This window comes from Aplysia californica, unplaced genomic scaffold (genome assembly GCF_000002075.1).
Source record: "Aplysia californica isolate F4 #8 unplaced genomic scaffold, AplCal3.0 scaffold01383, whole genome shotgun sequence".
In the NCBI taxonomy this organism is placed as follows: domain Eukaryota; kingdom Metazoa; phylum Mollusca; class Gastropoda; order Aplysiida; family Aplysiidae; genus Aplysia; species Aplysia californica.
The window spans coordinates 37,985-52,533 of record NW_004798653.1 but is presented as its reverse complement, the minus strand read 5'-3'; the positions used below and the strand labels follow the sequence as shown (position 1 = coordinate 52,533).

Here is a 14,549-nt window from a genome sequence, read left to right as displayed (position 1 = left end):
CTCCAAATTACCTAACTAGTAATGTCTTGTGAGGGGTAAGAAAAAAAATGAGGGCTTGTCCGGGATTTGAACCCGGGACCTCTCGCACCCAAAGCGAGAATCATACCCCTAGACCAACAAGCCACTACGTCAGTAGATACGAGTTAAATGCTTTATAATTTGTTCCTTCTTCATGCCCTGTCGTCTTGCAACATGTTGCTCTATATTGACCGTCTTTGGCCTTGTGGTTGTGAGGTTTCGTTTTGAGCTTGTGAACGTTAAGCCCAGGACGCACTACCAATTGGATTCATCCGACTGAATCGTGATTCTCTTTAATGGGTAGGACAAATGGTACCATTTTGTCACAACTCGACTGGACTCAACATAATTTGACTGTGACCTTCAAAATCAAACGCGTTTTTTCTTCAGGGTCGCGATCGAGTCGAATCGGTTGTATTGTGTGAATAAAGTAGGTTTTGCCTAATCCACGAAGAAATATCTGGCTGGCTACGATTTGACCCCGATGAATCCGATTGGCAGTGTGCACTAGGTATTACATGTACAAACAATGAAAGAGATTAAGGAGAATATATGAGGCTATTTTCAGGGTCACCTAACTCGTTTAAAAAAATGCCCTTGTTGTTATTATTAACCACAGTGCCTGGCATCTATATCTATTACATGTATCTGTGATGTATATAAAGATTGTGTCGATTTTGGAGTTGTTTTTTTTTTTTTTTTTTTTGGCTTTGTGAGGTTGTTTTAGTACAGTCGAATTTGCCTGAACTGAAACCTGTGTAAAACGGAAACCTGTCTTAACGGAATCTCCTCTCTCGTCCATCCCCGCCCCCCTCCCGCTTGATTCCTCTTTAATTACCTGTATAAAACAGAAACCTGTCCAACGCAGAAACGGAAAGAAAAATCCGCTCCCTTCCGAGGGTTTCACCTGTCTAAGACGGAAAATGCTTTGCTCGCTCAGCCTTGATTTGAAAAAAAACCCCGGGTATGTAAAAAAAACCCAAACTAGTAAGTTTGGTTCCGCCGGCTCTAAACTTAACGCAATGGCCATGCCGCTGGGCGAGAAAGGGGAGGGGGGTGCAGTTTGGGGGTAGATGTTTCCCAAGGTACTTAGAACTACTGTAAACTCCTTGATGTTTCCCCGTCATGTGAGCCCTGAGCGATGCAGATGGTCAGGGTAGTGTGGGTGTGAAATGTCACGACTGCCCGTGAGAGTGCTCGAGTAGCGAGCCACTACGGAAACTTTCCTGGGTAGCCACAATCCAGAGGTGTGAAATTAGATTGACCAATGCCTGCCGCCCTGATCGTACGGCCAGCCGAGAAAAGAGTTCCTCGAATCGTTGTTACATGATGGCAGTGAGGGGTGGCACTGGTTGACTGCTTGTTACACTGGTGGGTGTGGCTAAGGGTGGAAGTGGAAGCAAAGAAGCTGTTCAAACGTTTCTGTTTTTAATAGGTCAAACAGTGGTCCTATGAAAGGCGAGCACTGGTGGTAATCTGGATAAGTAAAACTGACGCATGTCATTATCAGATACGAGTCCGATTACAGACAGGATAGCACTTGAGAGGTGTGAAGTTTTGACCACTGCTAGCCGATCGGAAAGCGATCTTTGATCCTACCGGTTGGGCCTTTGAACCCCCCCCCCCTTCCATCTATCCCTAATTTCCCCTGTCTGAGACTTAAAATGTCTAAGACGGATGGGTTTTTTTTCTGGCTCCCTTGCGATTCTGTCTTACACAGGTTCGACTGTAAAGGATAATAGGCTATTTAAATTTATTTTTTAAATTTAGAATTTTTAAAAATAATACATTTTAAGATTGTTGAGGGACAGTGCCAAATGGGGTTGAGAGCATGGAAAACTCCACAAAGCACCCTGAATTCAGGAACGTCCAATCTGGGATTCGAACAAAGTGCATCCGCTCCGTTGTCTGGCATGATACAGACTAATTGCGGACTAATTAAGTTTATGGAGCACCCCCTAGGCCCCCAGAAACCAATCGGGAGGCCTAGAGCACCCCATATTTTCCCGTGCCTCAACGTATTGTTGAAACTGCTCTAACGACCACCTGTCTAAGACAATAATTTTGTACCAACGACCACTTCCCACGTCCTCCCTTTCGCTTTTTCTTGATTACAATGTCACTGCCCGAGATGACTTCCTGTCTAAGCCGACCACTTTTTTCCTCGACAGTGAATGGTCGCTTTGAACAAGGCTGACTGTAGTCCGGGCTAAATATAGGCGTTGTAGTACTGCCTTGTCATTTTCTGCCACCGCGTACGTTACACTGTGGTTTACGTTTACATGGCCTTGCACAATTTGTACATTAAAACCACATGTATAGAACAGAACTGCGATAAAAATAAAGAGTGACAGCGTTATATTGTGCGTAATGGCTCGTTGGTCTAGGGGTATGATTCTCGCTTAGGGTGCGAGAGGTCCCGGGTTCAAATCCCGGACGAGCCCTAATTTTTTTCATTAAATTAAAAAAAAAAATTTCGTCCATATTCATCTAACTTGAAACGTGAAACATTGGCCTCTGTCCCTTATTATGTTCTTTGCTGTAAAATACTTTGTGTCTGTGGTTTAGTCGATAAACGCTTTGACGTCGCACGCTGGAGACCTAAGTTTGATTCTCGAGCGGGTCACCTTACTCGTTGAAACAATCCCGGGCTATTATTAGCCACTCTGCCGAGCATCTATGATCTGTAATCTATGTTAAGACTATCGGTTAGGGAGTGGTTTGTTACCGATATGCGGTTGTTTTAGTATAGGATAATAGGCCATTTTTTTAAAGAATTTTTTTTAGAATTTGAAAAAAAATGTTTTTAAAAAATAGGATCGCATAGGGACAAAGCCCAATGGGGTTGAGAGCATGGGAAATTCCACAAAACGCCCGGAATTCAAGAACACCCATTCTGGGATTCGAACCATTGTCCATTTGAACCGTACTGTCCAGCATGATACCAAATGAGTTAACGAAGTGCCCCACTTTAACTTGTGCCCCAATGCATATCGAACCTGCTCTAACGACCACCTGTCTAAGACAATATTTTTGTACAAACGAATACTTTTCTCACGTCCTCCCTTGCGCTTTTTCAGGATTATTTAATGGCCCTGCCCAAGATGACTTCCTGTCTAAGCCGACCACTTTTCTCCTCGACTGTGAATGGGCGTCTTGAGCAGGTTCGCCTGTAGTCCGGGCTAAATATAGGCATTATCGTACTGCCTAGTCATTTTCTGCCACTGCATACACAGTGGTTGACGATTACACTCGCTGAAGGTTGATCACTGAGATTTCCAACGCTTGCACAATTTTGTACATTAAAACCACACGAAGGGAAGAACGCAACTGTGATAAAAATAAAGAGTGACAGCGATAACGTGTGCCTAATGGCTCGTTGGTCTAGGGGTATGATTCTCGCTTAGGGTGCGAGAGGTCCCGGGTTCAAATCCCGGACGAGCCCAAAGTTGTTTTTTTACAATATTAAATTCTTAAAATGGGTTCGTACAAATTTATTTTACATGAAAATTGAAACAATAACGAGTGTCCTTTGAGTTACTCGCGCTAAATTTGCATTCCATGTAGGTACATCGCAGTCGAGCGCAGAAAAAATTTAGGTTCCATTCCCGAGTAGGGATAATTTTTATAGTTCAACATTGTTTCTATCGGTCTTTCTGCTGGGATATTGTATCCTTCTTAGCCTGAGTAGGACCCGTCAGCCAGAGTCGAGGCTTGTTTCCTAAATTATCCTAATTGTTTAGATGAGGTTTTAAAAACGCAACCTACTTGTCTGTGTTGTAAACTGGGATTTAAAAAAAAACCCTATCCGTACGCCCTTGGATCATTTTGTACCCCCGGGGTTGTATTCTTCACATTTCAGAATACATGTACTTCTATTTCGAAGATCTCTTTGAAACTTGCAGTATTTCTCAAAAAATAATTTTGACAGACTGCTATGCAAAGCGTACGGATCGGATTGACGAGTAAATTTCCTCTTTGAAAGTGGTAGCACAAAGTTCCCCACGTCATATGGATACGACAGCAAAACACGACGTACGGATAGGGTTAAGATGCGAAAATCAGAACATTTAGAGAGCTGAACCCCTGCCTTTACATCATGTAGGCCTATTGCAGTGGGGGAAAATGAGTGGGAGTGGCGATCCAGGGCTTTTGAACTCTTGGTTTATGTTTTTAGCTTGTTCTTCATTCTAGTTTGACATAATTCTGTCTGCTATGCTAGTTTTGGGGTGGGTGTTTTCGGGAGACATTTAAAAAAAGAAGAGGGCTTGTCCGGGATTTGAACCCGGGACCTCTCGCACCCAAAGCGAGAATCATACCCCTAGACCAACAAGCCGCCATGCCAGTGACTCAGAATTAAATCGTTTGTTTGTACTTTCTACATCCCCTCTCGTCTTGCAATATGTTGCTCTATGATAATGTCCTTGTTATCAGCCGCCAGACCCCAGACCCTGTCCTGACTGTGTTGAGAATGCACATGTTTGGGGCAGAGAGAAAAAAGAGAGAGAGAGAGAGAGAGAGAGAGAGAGAGAGAGAGAGAGAGAGAGAGAGACAGAGAGAGAGAGAGAGACAGACAGACAGAGAGAGAGAGAGAGAGAGAGAGAGAGAGAGAGAGAGAGAGAGAGACAGACAGACAGACAGACAGACAGACAGACAGACAGAGAGAGAGAGAGAGAGAGAGACAGACAGACAGACAGACAGACAGACAGACAGACAGACAGACAGACAGACAGACAGACAGACAGACAGACAGACAGACAGACAGACAGACAGACAGACAGACAGACAGACAGACAGACAGACAGACAGACAGACAGACAGACAGACAGACAGACAGACATTTTTTGTCTGTTTTCTTGATGTTAGATTATTTTTTTTGGTTTGGTTCTTACGGATTCGTGTTATGCATTTCTGGTACCCATTTATATTTATTGTTCTCCTAATTTTGTTTTAGTAAAAATGTATTTTGATCCACGTCTCAAGAACAACAATAAGAAGACGTACTCACAAGATCTACGGAAAGCATCCATTGTTATATATCTTGTTAGTAGAAGGGAAAACAAAAAGATCACGAGGGCTTGTCCGGGATTTGAACCCGGGACCTCTCGCACCCAAAGCGAGAATCATACCCCTAGACCAACAAGCCACCACGTCAGTAGACACGAGTTAAATTATTTATAATTTGTTCCTTGTTCATACCCTGTCGTCTTGCAACATGTTGCTCTATATATATTGACCGTCCATTAGCATTGTGGTTGTGAGGTTTCGTTTTGAGCTTGTGAACGTTAAACCCAGTGCACTCAGCAAATCAGATTCATCGGACTGAGTCGGGGCCAGCCAGTTTTTCCGTCGTTGAAGGGACAAAGTGCATATTTTTTTTCGCAGTTCGACTGATTTTAGCTAAATTCGACTGTGACCTTCAAAATTAAACGCGGCTGTGTTTCAAGGTCGCGAGTTGAATTGGCCGTATTGTGTCTAAGTTGTGGCAAACGCCCTATGTAAGAAGGAAAATACGGCTGGCCCCGACTCCGTCCGATGAATCCAATGTGCACTGGGTATTTAAACAATGAAAGGGTTTAAGGTAGGGCTGGGCAATGAGTCGCTTTAGCAAAATCCGGATACTGTCTTAGTGCACCTCTTCGGCAAATAATATGATATGAACCGCTTTGGCAAATGGGTTAGAACCACTTCGACGAACGGGTTAGCACTACTTCAACAAATGGGTGCCCCCAATTCGGCAAACGGGTCAGGAAAGAGAGTTAAGAGTCTGAATTCGGATAATGTCTTATTGAGGATAAGCCTATTATCCGGATATTTATTCGGATTTTGCCCACCTCTAGTTTAAGGAAGTATTATGTAGCCATTTATCAATTATTGTATATTAAAATCTCTAGTTATCGAGAGTCTATCGTCGGTATCATTATTTAGACATTTTCGTTTTTGTTGGACTTGTTTATAGGTGTTGCGAGTTTGTTTCATTTCAAGATAGTCAGGCTGCGAGTGGGGGGTGGGGGGGGGGTTGTTTTGTTTTGTTTGCTTTTTCCGATCACGACAGGGCCGAGCCAAATGGCGTTGAAGCCTGGAAAACTCCACAAAACTTCCGGAATTCAAGAATGCCCAGTCTGGGATTCGAACCAGGGCCACCCGCTCCGTTGTGCAGCATGATACCAACTGAGTTAACGGAGAGCACCACGTTAACTTGTGCCCCAATGTACAGACGAAAATACTTCAACGACCTTTGGTCTAAAACAATCATCTGTACAAACGATCACTCCCCCCCCCCCCTTTCTTGCGCTTTTTGTAAGTCATAATGACACAATCAACGAGGACCATCAGTCTAACATGAACATTTTTCTCATCGTCAATGGTTGATTGTCTCGAAAAAGTCTGACGGCATTCCTGTCTAAATAATATAGGCGTTCTTATACTTCATTATTTGCCACTGCGCACACTGCGGTTTACTATTACACGGCCTGAACAGTGAGATTTCCGACGCTTGATTGTACATTAAAACCCCGTTTAGGGAGAACAGAGTTGCGATAAAAACAAAGAATGACAGCGATAATATGTGCGTAACGGCTCGTTGGTCTAGGGGTATGATTCTCGCTTAGGGTGCGAGAGGTCCCGGGTTCAAATCCCGGACGAGCCCAAAGTTTTTAGCTTTACGATGTTAAATTCTTAAAATGCGTTCATCCCAATTTGTTTTACCTGAACCTTGAAACATTGACGAGTGTCCTTTAAGTTACTCGCGCTAATTTTCCATTCCGTGTTGGTACAATACAGTCGCACCCGGAAAATCTGGGTTCGATTCCTGAGTAGGGGTATTTTTTATCAAGTTCAATATTGTTTCTATCGGTCTTTCTGCTGGGATGTTGTATCCTTCTCAGCCTGAGTTGGACCCGTCAGCCTGAGTCGAGGCTCGTTTCCTAAATTATCTTAAGTGTTTAGATGAGGTTGTAAAAACGCAACCTACTTGTCTGTGTTGTACGCCCTTGGATCATTTTGTACCCCCGGGGTTGTATTCTTCACATTTTAGAATATATGTACTTCTATTTCGAAGATCTCTTTGAAACTTGCAGTATTTCTCAAAAAATCATTTTGACAGACTGCTATGCAAAGCGTACGGATCGGATTGACGAGTAAATTTCCTCTTTGCAAGTGGTAGCACATAGTTCCCCACGTCGTATAGATACGATAGCAAAACACGACGTACGGATAAGGTTAAGATGCGAAAATCAGAACATTTAGAGAGCCGAACCCCTGCCTTTACATGTAGGCCTATTGTAATGGGGGAAAATGAGTGGGAGGGGTGATCCAGGGCTTTTGAACTCTTTTGAGGGCTTGGCTGATGTTTTTAGCTTGCTCTTCATTCTAGTTTCACACAATTTGTCTGCTATGTTAGTTTTGGGGTGAATGTTTTCGGGAGGAAAAAAAAAAGAAGAGGGCTTGTCCGGGATTTGAACCCGGGACCTCTCGCACCCAAAGCGAGAATCATACCCCTAGACCAACAAGCCACCATGCCAGTGTCCCAGAATTAAATCGTTTGTTTATACTCTGTACTTCTCCTCTCGTCTTGCAACATGTTGCTCCATGGTGTCCTTGTTATCTGCCGCCAGACCCCAGACCCCGTCCTGACTGCGCTGAGAATGAATGTGTAGTGTTCAGGCCAGTTAGAGTTGTAAACGGTACCAAAAAAACAAAATAGTGGGTGTTGTAATTAATTTTGCATATATGTATTATATGATTAATTTACGTTATATTATAGTTTTGTACATTATAATGTTTCATAGTACATATTATTATGTAAAAAAATAATCGTGTCTCTGTGTGTATTTGTGTATGTGTGGTGGGCAATGATGTACAATGTATTTTTACTTGTACTTGTATATCTTTATTAGAAATGTGTAGAACACAACACCCCCTCCCCCCCTTAGTCTTTAACGTTCACAAATTCAAACCGAAACCTCACAACCACAACGACAAAATACGGTCAATATAGAGCAACATGTTGCAAGACGACAGGGCATGAACAAGGAACAAACAAAGCATTTGATTAGGGTCTACTCACACGGTGGCTTGTTGGTCTAGGGGTATGATTCTCGCTTTGGGTGCGAGAGGTCCCGGGTTCAAATCCCGGACAAGCCCTCATGATTTTTTTGTTTTTCCTTCCACTAACAAGATACATTGTATAACAATGGATACATTCTGTAGCGAGTGCTTCTTATTATTGATGTGGAGATGTGCGAATCAAAACTGTGAAAGCGAATTATGAGAATAAATTGAAATGGGCACCTGAAATGTACGTAGAGCTTACTTACACGAATCAATAAGAACCAACCCGAAGAGAAAAAAATGAAAGAACCCCCAAAATACGAATTAAAAAAATATTAAAATTTAATATCAAGAACTAAACCACAAACAATCATGTCTTTCTTTGTCTATGACTGTCCTTTCTCTCTCTCTCTCTCTCTCTCTCTCTCTCTCTCTCTCTCTCTCTCTTTCTCTCTCTCTCTCTCTCTCTCTCTCTCTCTTTCCTTCCTCCTCTCTCTCTCTCCTTCCTCCCCTCTCTTTCTCTTTCTCTCTCTCTCTGTCTCTGTCTCTATCTCTCTTTTAACGCTGAGAGCGTCCTGCTGAACGAAGACATGGGGACTCCCATTTTGTCACAATTTGAATGAATTCAACTAAATTCGACTGTGACCTTCAAAATCAAATGCGTTTGATTTTCAAGGTCGCGAGTCGAATCGCTTCTAATATTGTGTGAAAACAGTAGCTTGTGCCCTATTCAAAGGAACATCTGACTGGCTCCGACTCAATCTGATGAATCTGACTGGCAGTGTGCACAGGGTAAAATAAACAAAGACATTAAAGAGAGTACATGAAGCTATTTGCAGGGTCACTTTAATCAGTATCGTAGTGTAAATGAGCCCCTGTTACTTTCAGCCTATCTGCTGGGTATCTATTGATTGTAATCTGCCATCTATATTATTTAGACTTTCTTACGTTTTTGGAATTGTTTGTTGGTGTTACGAGGTTCTTTCTTCATAGATAATACTTTGGGCTTTTTTGTGTTCACGGAAAAGAGTTGGTCATAAAGGGAGGAGGGTTTGTTAGGTTTGAGAAGTTGAACACTTATTGGAACTGATTCAGGTTTTGAGCTTGTTTTCCATTCCGTTCCGGGACCTTCTGTCTGTTGTAGTATTCACTTTTTTTTACACAATGCAAACGAACATTTCGTTTTGCATAAGTGTCATTTTCTCCGAAATCTCTCCTTTTGATAACCGTTAAAAAAAAAATATATAGATAAACGAACAGTTCATGACAGAATATTTCCTCACTAAGTTTCATTTGTAATACAATGCGAAGGTCACTGTGTCCCTTCAACCAGTGAGTTCGTATGAATATCTGCGTGAACACATGGCAGCCGAATCAGGGTGAGACACGGCAGCCGAATTCCAGGTGAAAATCGTTTGATGAGGAAAAAAATTGAGGGCTTGTCCGGGATTTGAACCCGGGACCTCTCGCACCCAAAGCGAGAATCATACCCCTAGATCAACAAGCCGCCTTATCAGAGGCAGACATTCAATTAACGCTATATTTACTACCCCGTGCATGCCCTCTCGTCTTCCAACATGTTGCACCATAATGTTTCTTTCGATAAATCGACTTGACCAAAGTAGTGTTTTCATTTTGAGATTTTAAGGTCGTTGAGTGCAAAAGAATGGGAGTAAGTTATGGTGTCTGTTTGTTTGTGAAAAGGATATTGTTGTAGGGGGTAAATGCCACAAACTCGCAAATATGGAGTTTGGACAAACTACAATTCTTTTCTGTGACAAAATAAAGCAACTTTTCATTACCACATATTGTGACATAGGATAATCGATCGTTGCGGTTTGCTTGGTACTTATAACTCAGAAATGTTAAAATTGTTAGTTAAGACAAAATAGATTCATCTTATATAAAAGCCTACTTTAGATTTACTTGCAAATTCGTTGCATGTTTCATTTTTGTCCTAATGGGACAGTTAATGTTTTGAACTTTTCATTGTGGTCATTTATTGGTTGTTGTTGTTGTTGTTGTTGTTGTTGTTGTTGTTTGTTTGTTTTCTGTGAATTGGGATAGTACGTTGTTTCGTCATGGCTGTCTTACTGTAAAGGGTTGTGGCATAGGTGAGATTTCGTTTTCGTGGGGGATGGGGGGGGGGGGGGGGGGGCGGTTGTTGTTTAGTTTTGTTTTGGGGTTTTGGGTTTTTTTAAAATTGCCTTTTCTAATCTTGTAGGGATCAGCGGTGCATTTTACTCAAGCGATGTATGGGGTACTGTTGGTCTGTTTGGGATATTTCCCGTAATAGGTTTTTTTTTAAATGTGGGAGGAGTATTTAATGTGATTTGCGTGTTTGTTTATTATAAAAGGTCTCCAAGATAAAACATTTAGCTCCTGCCTTTCTATCAATCTACAGTAGGTGCGAAGCAAAAAATATGAGGGCTTGTCCGGGATTTGAACCCGGGACCTCTCGCACCCAAAGCGAGAATCATACCCCTAGACCAACAAGCCGCCATGGTAATAGCCCAAAATCCAATACTTTATTTGTACCTCTTCCAAGCCCTGACGTCTTGCAGCATGTTGCTCTATATTGATCATATTCAGTTAAGTTTATCATCCATTATTCAATGGTGGGTGACTGGCTGCTGCTGTGGTTTTAAAATTACCCCTTATTTCCTATCAAACATGTATCACCCCTCGGGGCAGTGCCACTGACTGTAGTGTCTTTAGGCCATTCCCAAAGGGGGGACATTTCTCGTTCGAGCATAGTAGATTTGTAAATAGGCTGACTCATGTCACGCTCATAACTGTGCCTGATCTACAACAGGGAACTGCTGCTTTTTCTTTCCTGATCATAACTGTTGTCATTTTCCTCTACTTCTTTTGTACGTTTGTCACTCTCTTGTGACCTGCTATTTTGGGGTGCCTTGATAGTCGAAGCAGACCTTGTGCTGTTGAAGCTAGAGTGGGGCGCAGTCTAAGTCTGATTCCCTGTAAAGACTTTTCTGTTGACGCCCACCCCTTGGCGCTCATATGATCTTATGCAGTTGCGAGCGCCGTAAAACCCTCTACTATAAAAAAAGACATGTATGATCATGATATCTCCTTTTTATTTGTTTGTTTTTTCGGGTTATGTATTTTTTTCTTTTGTTGTGTTACTTTCTTGTAACACCTCTAAACGATAGCACATTTATATGACCTAACTGTGTTACACAGTCTTCTATGTCATGTTTCCCTTTGAGAATATGAATGGGAAAATGAAATATGTGACGCCAAAATGTGTTGGTTAAAATGGATACATGCTGGGGTTTCAGGTTTCTTACGTTAGCATCGGCAACTGTTTCGTCATTGTTTTTGGTTTGTTTCATTTTAAGGTAATATTAATATAAAACAAACCACAAAAAATGGGGCTCGTCCTCGATTTGAACCCGGGACCTCTCGCACCCTAAGCGAGAATCATACCCCTAGACCAACGAGCCGTTATGAATAATTAAACGTTGTCAGTTTGTGCTTTTATCGTAGCTCTGTTCTCCACACACGAGATTTTTATGTACAAATCTGTACATGCTTTGGAAATCTCACTGCCCACCCACCCGTAAGACTGTGTAATCGTTAACCGCAGTGTACGCGGTGGCAAATAATGCAGTACGATAACGCCTATATTTATACAAGAATACATAATGTGAACCTTTTCAAGACGACCTACCATTGTCGATGAGAAAGGTTTTCTTGTAAAACTGCTAGTCCTCTCGAATAGCGTCAGTATGATGAGAAAAAAAAACAACTCAAAAGAGGTTTGAGGGGGGGGGGGTAATGGGGAGAGTGGGTGGTCGTGTGTACATAATTCTATGATTGTTTTTAGACAGGTGGTTATTCGATCAGGTTCGACATACAGTAGGGCACGAGTAAACTTTGGGCACTCCGTTTTAACTCAGTTGATATCATGCTGGACAACAGAGCAAATGGCCCTAGTTCGAATTCCAGACTGGGAACTCGGGGCGTCTTGTGGGTTTTTCAAGGCTCTTAACCCCATTTTGCTCACTCGCTCGCGAGCCCGTAAACAAAACAAAAACAAAAACAAAACAAACACCCCCCCCCCCCATACCAATGAGAAAAAAACCAGCCTCCTATCTTGTAATGAAACATACATGTACTAGTACATATCACGAACAAACTACACTCCAAACACTAAACTGTTTAAACAGACAATAGTCTTGCGACTGTGTGTCTAGATAACTAGGTATCATACGAATGATAATTGATTAAGGTGACCCTAAAAATGGCTTCGTATAGCCTCCTTTTAATCTATTTCATCGTTTATAATAATACTCAGTGCACACTGTCAATCGTATTCATCAAATTGAGTCGGAGCCAGTCAGATTTTCCTTCATGGGTGGGGGCAAAAACTACTGTTTTCAGACAAGACAGCCAATTCGACTTGCAACCTTGAAGAATAACCACGTTTGGTTTTGAAAATCAGAGTCGAATTACGGTGGATTCTGTCGACTTTTGCAAAATTATGGTACATGTACCTTTTGTCCCATCCATGAAGAAAAAATCTGGCTGGCCCCGAGTCAGTTTAATCAATCCGATTGGCAGTGTGCACGGACTTAACATTCACAGGCGCAGTACGAAACTTAACAACCACAATGCCAAAAAGAAGGTCAATATAGAGCAACATGTTACAAGACGACAGGGCGTGAACAAGGAACGAATTATAAAGCATTTAACTCGTGTCTACTGACATGGTGGCTTGTTGGTCTAGGGGTATGATTCTCGCTTTGGGTGCGAGAGGTCCCGGGTTCAAATCCCGGACAAGCCCTCTTCTTTTTTTAATTTTCTCTCTCCTGTGAACGCCTTTCCCCCCAAACAACGACAGCTGACAAATTATGTCAAATGATCGCTTTTAAGAACAAGGGGGCTATCCCGAAAAAAGCTGTTTTGAGAAAATCAAAGGTAAAATTTTTGCCACTTGTTCAGTTTCTTCAAAAGACAAGATTTTTCTCTCTATGTCTAAACAAATATACACCCCAGTGAAACCAAACGTCTCCTATAGATAGGGCAATGCCCACTTTTGGTGCAGGTCAAGATTTCTGGACTACCCTGAAAGCTGGGTTAGCCTGCGTGTCCTTAAAGGCGATCAAATTTGAATTAGGAACAAACTAGAAACCCTATACCATGCTCCAAACACATTCCAACTCAGAATGGAGCATTTTAGCGAGTAACATAGACACTGTTCAATGTTTCAATTTTAAAGTACAATAAATCTGGACGAATACAATAATGCTCAACGGGGTCTGTGATGTCACAGAAATGTTTTGCTGTCTCGTGAAAGAGACCCAAGTTCGATTCCCGAGTGGGGAGAAATTTTCGAGTACCTCGATCTTTCTGCTGGGATGTTTTATCTTTCTCAGGGTTGGCCTAGTAAAGCAGGGTTGGAAGCCCTTTTCCTAAATGATGTAGATCTAAGTTGTGTGGATGTGGCCGTATCATAACCCACTTTTTACAAATTTTATAATACGTTTTCAAAAAATTGTGGTTTAAAAAATTGGGCTCGTCCGGGATTTGAACCCGGGACCTCTCGCACCCTAAGCGAGAATCATACCCGTAGACCAACGAGCCTTTGAGCACATTTTATCGCTGTCTTTTTTTACTTTTATCGCAACTCTGTTCACCCTATACTATAATGTGTGGTTTTATTTGACATATTGTGCAAGCTTTGGAAATCTCACTGCCCACCCGTAAGCTTATGTAATCGTAAACCGCAGTGTACGCGGTTGTAGAAAAAAATCTTCTACGATTTCATTACGATAACGCCTATATTTAAACAGAAATATAAGGGAACCTGATCAAGATTACCATTGTCGATGAGAAAAGTATTCATGTATGAAAGGTTGTCCACTTGAACAGTGTCCTTATTATAACAAATCACCCCCCCCCTCCCCCAACCATTTCCCGATCACAAAAAAAACCCGGACTGCTGTCCAATACATGTATTGAAACTACCTCGTAACATCAACAAGCAATTAATACCAAAAACATCCGTTCCGCGGAAGTGGAAAAAAATTGAGGGCTTGTCCGGGATTTGAACCCGGGACCTCTCGCACCCAAAGCGAGAATCATACCCCTAGACCAACAAGCCATCATGTCTGTAGTTGAGAAGTAAATGCCTTATTCGTGCATTCCTTGTTCATGCTCTCCCTCCTCGTCTTGCAACATGTGGCTGGCTCTAATATTGACCTTGTATGGGCGAGTGACCCAGTTTTGGCCTTGCAGTTTCATTGAAAGCTTGGAAGAGAATAGGAATGTACACTGCTGCACCGTTTTCTCCCTTCTTTCGCCTGTGCTTTGTATTTTGAATTTGTTTGTCTTGCTTTTTTTTTTTTACTTGGTTGATCCTTGTATACCCAAACAGGTAAACTCAACACAACAACAAAAAAGTGTGTGTGTGTGTGTGTGTGTGTGTGTGTGTGTGTGTGTGTGTGTGTGTG

At 42.1% G+C, this 14,549-nt stretch overlaps 12 non-coding genes across 12 annotated transcripts; 5 read left to right on the top strand and 7 right to left on the bottom strand.

The window, feature by feature from the left end:
* Nucleotides 1-51: 51 nt before the first annotated feature.
* Nucleotides 52-123, bottom strand: TRNAP-UGG. Its single transcript has one exon. It is a non-coding gene; the product is annotated as a tRNA-Pro (tRNA).
* A 2,267-nt stretch (nt 124-2,390) lies between these two features.
* Nucleotides 2,391-2,462, top strand: TRNAP-AGG. Its single transcript has one exon. It is a non-coding gene; the product is annotated as a tRNA-Pro (tRNA).
* A 929-nt stretch (nt 2,463-3,391) lies between these two features.
* TRNAP-AGG lies at nt 3,392-3,463 on the top strand. Its single transcript has one exon. It is a non-coding gene; the product is annotated as a tRNA-Pro (tRNA).
* Nucleotides 3,464-4,282: 819 nt separating this feature from the next.
* On the bottom strand, nt 4,283-4,354 carry TRNAP-UGG. The gene has a single exon. It is a non-coding gene; the product is annotated as a tRNA-Pro (tRNA).
* Nucleotides 4,355-5,092: 738 nt separating this feature from the next.
* Nucleotides 5,093-5,164, bottom strand: TRNAP-UGG. The gene has a single exon. It is a non-coding gene; the product is annotated as a tRNA-Pro (tRNA).
* Nucleotides 5,165-6,595: 1,431 nt separating this feature from the next.
* On the top strand, nt 6,596-6,667 carry TRNAP-AGG. Its single transcript has one exon. It is a non-coding gene; the product is annotated as a tRNA-Pro (tRNA).
* Nucleotides 6,668-7,460: 793 nt separating this feature from the next.
* On the bottom strand, nt 7,461-7,532 carry TRNAP-UGG. Its single transcript has one exon. It is a non-coding gene; the product is annotated as a tRNA-Pro (tRNA).
* A 559-nt stretch (nt 7,533-8,091) lies between these two features.
* TRNAP-UGG lies at nt 8,092-8,163 on the top strand. The gene has a single exon. It is a non-coding gene; the product is annotated as a tRNA-Pro (tRNA).
* Nucleotides 8,164-10,497: 2,334 nt separating this feature from the next.
* On the bottom strand, nt 10,498-10,569 carry TRNAP-UGG. Its single transcript has one exon. It is a non-coding gene; the product is annotated as a tRNA-Pro (tRNA).
* Nucleotides 10,570-12,808: 2,239 nt separating this feature from the next.
* On the top strand, nt 12,809-12,880 carry TRNAP-UGG. The gene has a single exon. It is a non-coding gene; the product is annotated as a tRNA-Pro (tRNA).
* Nucleotides 12,881-13,608: 728 nt separating this feature from the next.
* Nucleotides 13,609-13,680, bottom strand: TRNAP-AGG. The gene has a single exon. It is a non-coding gene; the product is annotated as a tRNA-Pro (tRNA).
* A 448-nt stretch (nt 13,681-14,128) lies between these two features.
* On the bottom strand, nt 14,129-14,200 carry TRNAP-UGG. The gene has a single exon. It is a non-coding gene; the product is annotated as a tRNA-Pro (tRNA).
* Between the last annotated feature and the right edge of the window lie 349 nt (nt 14,201-14,549).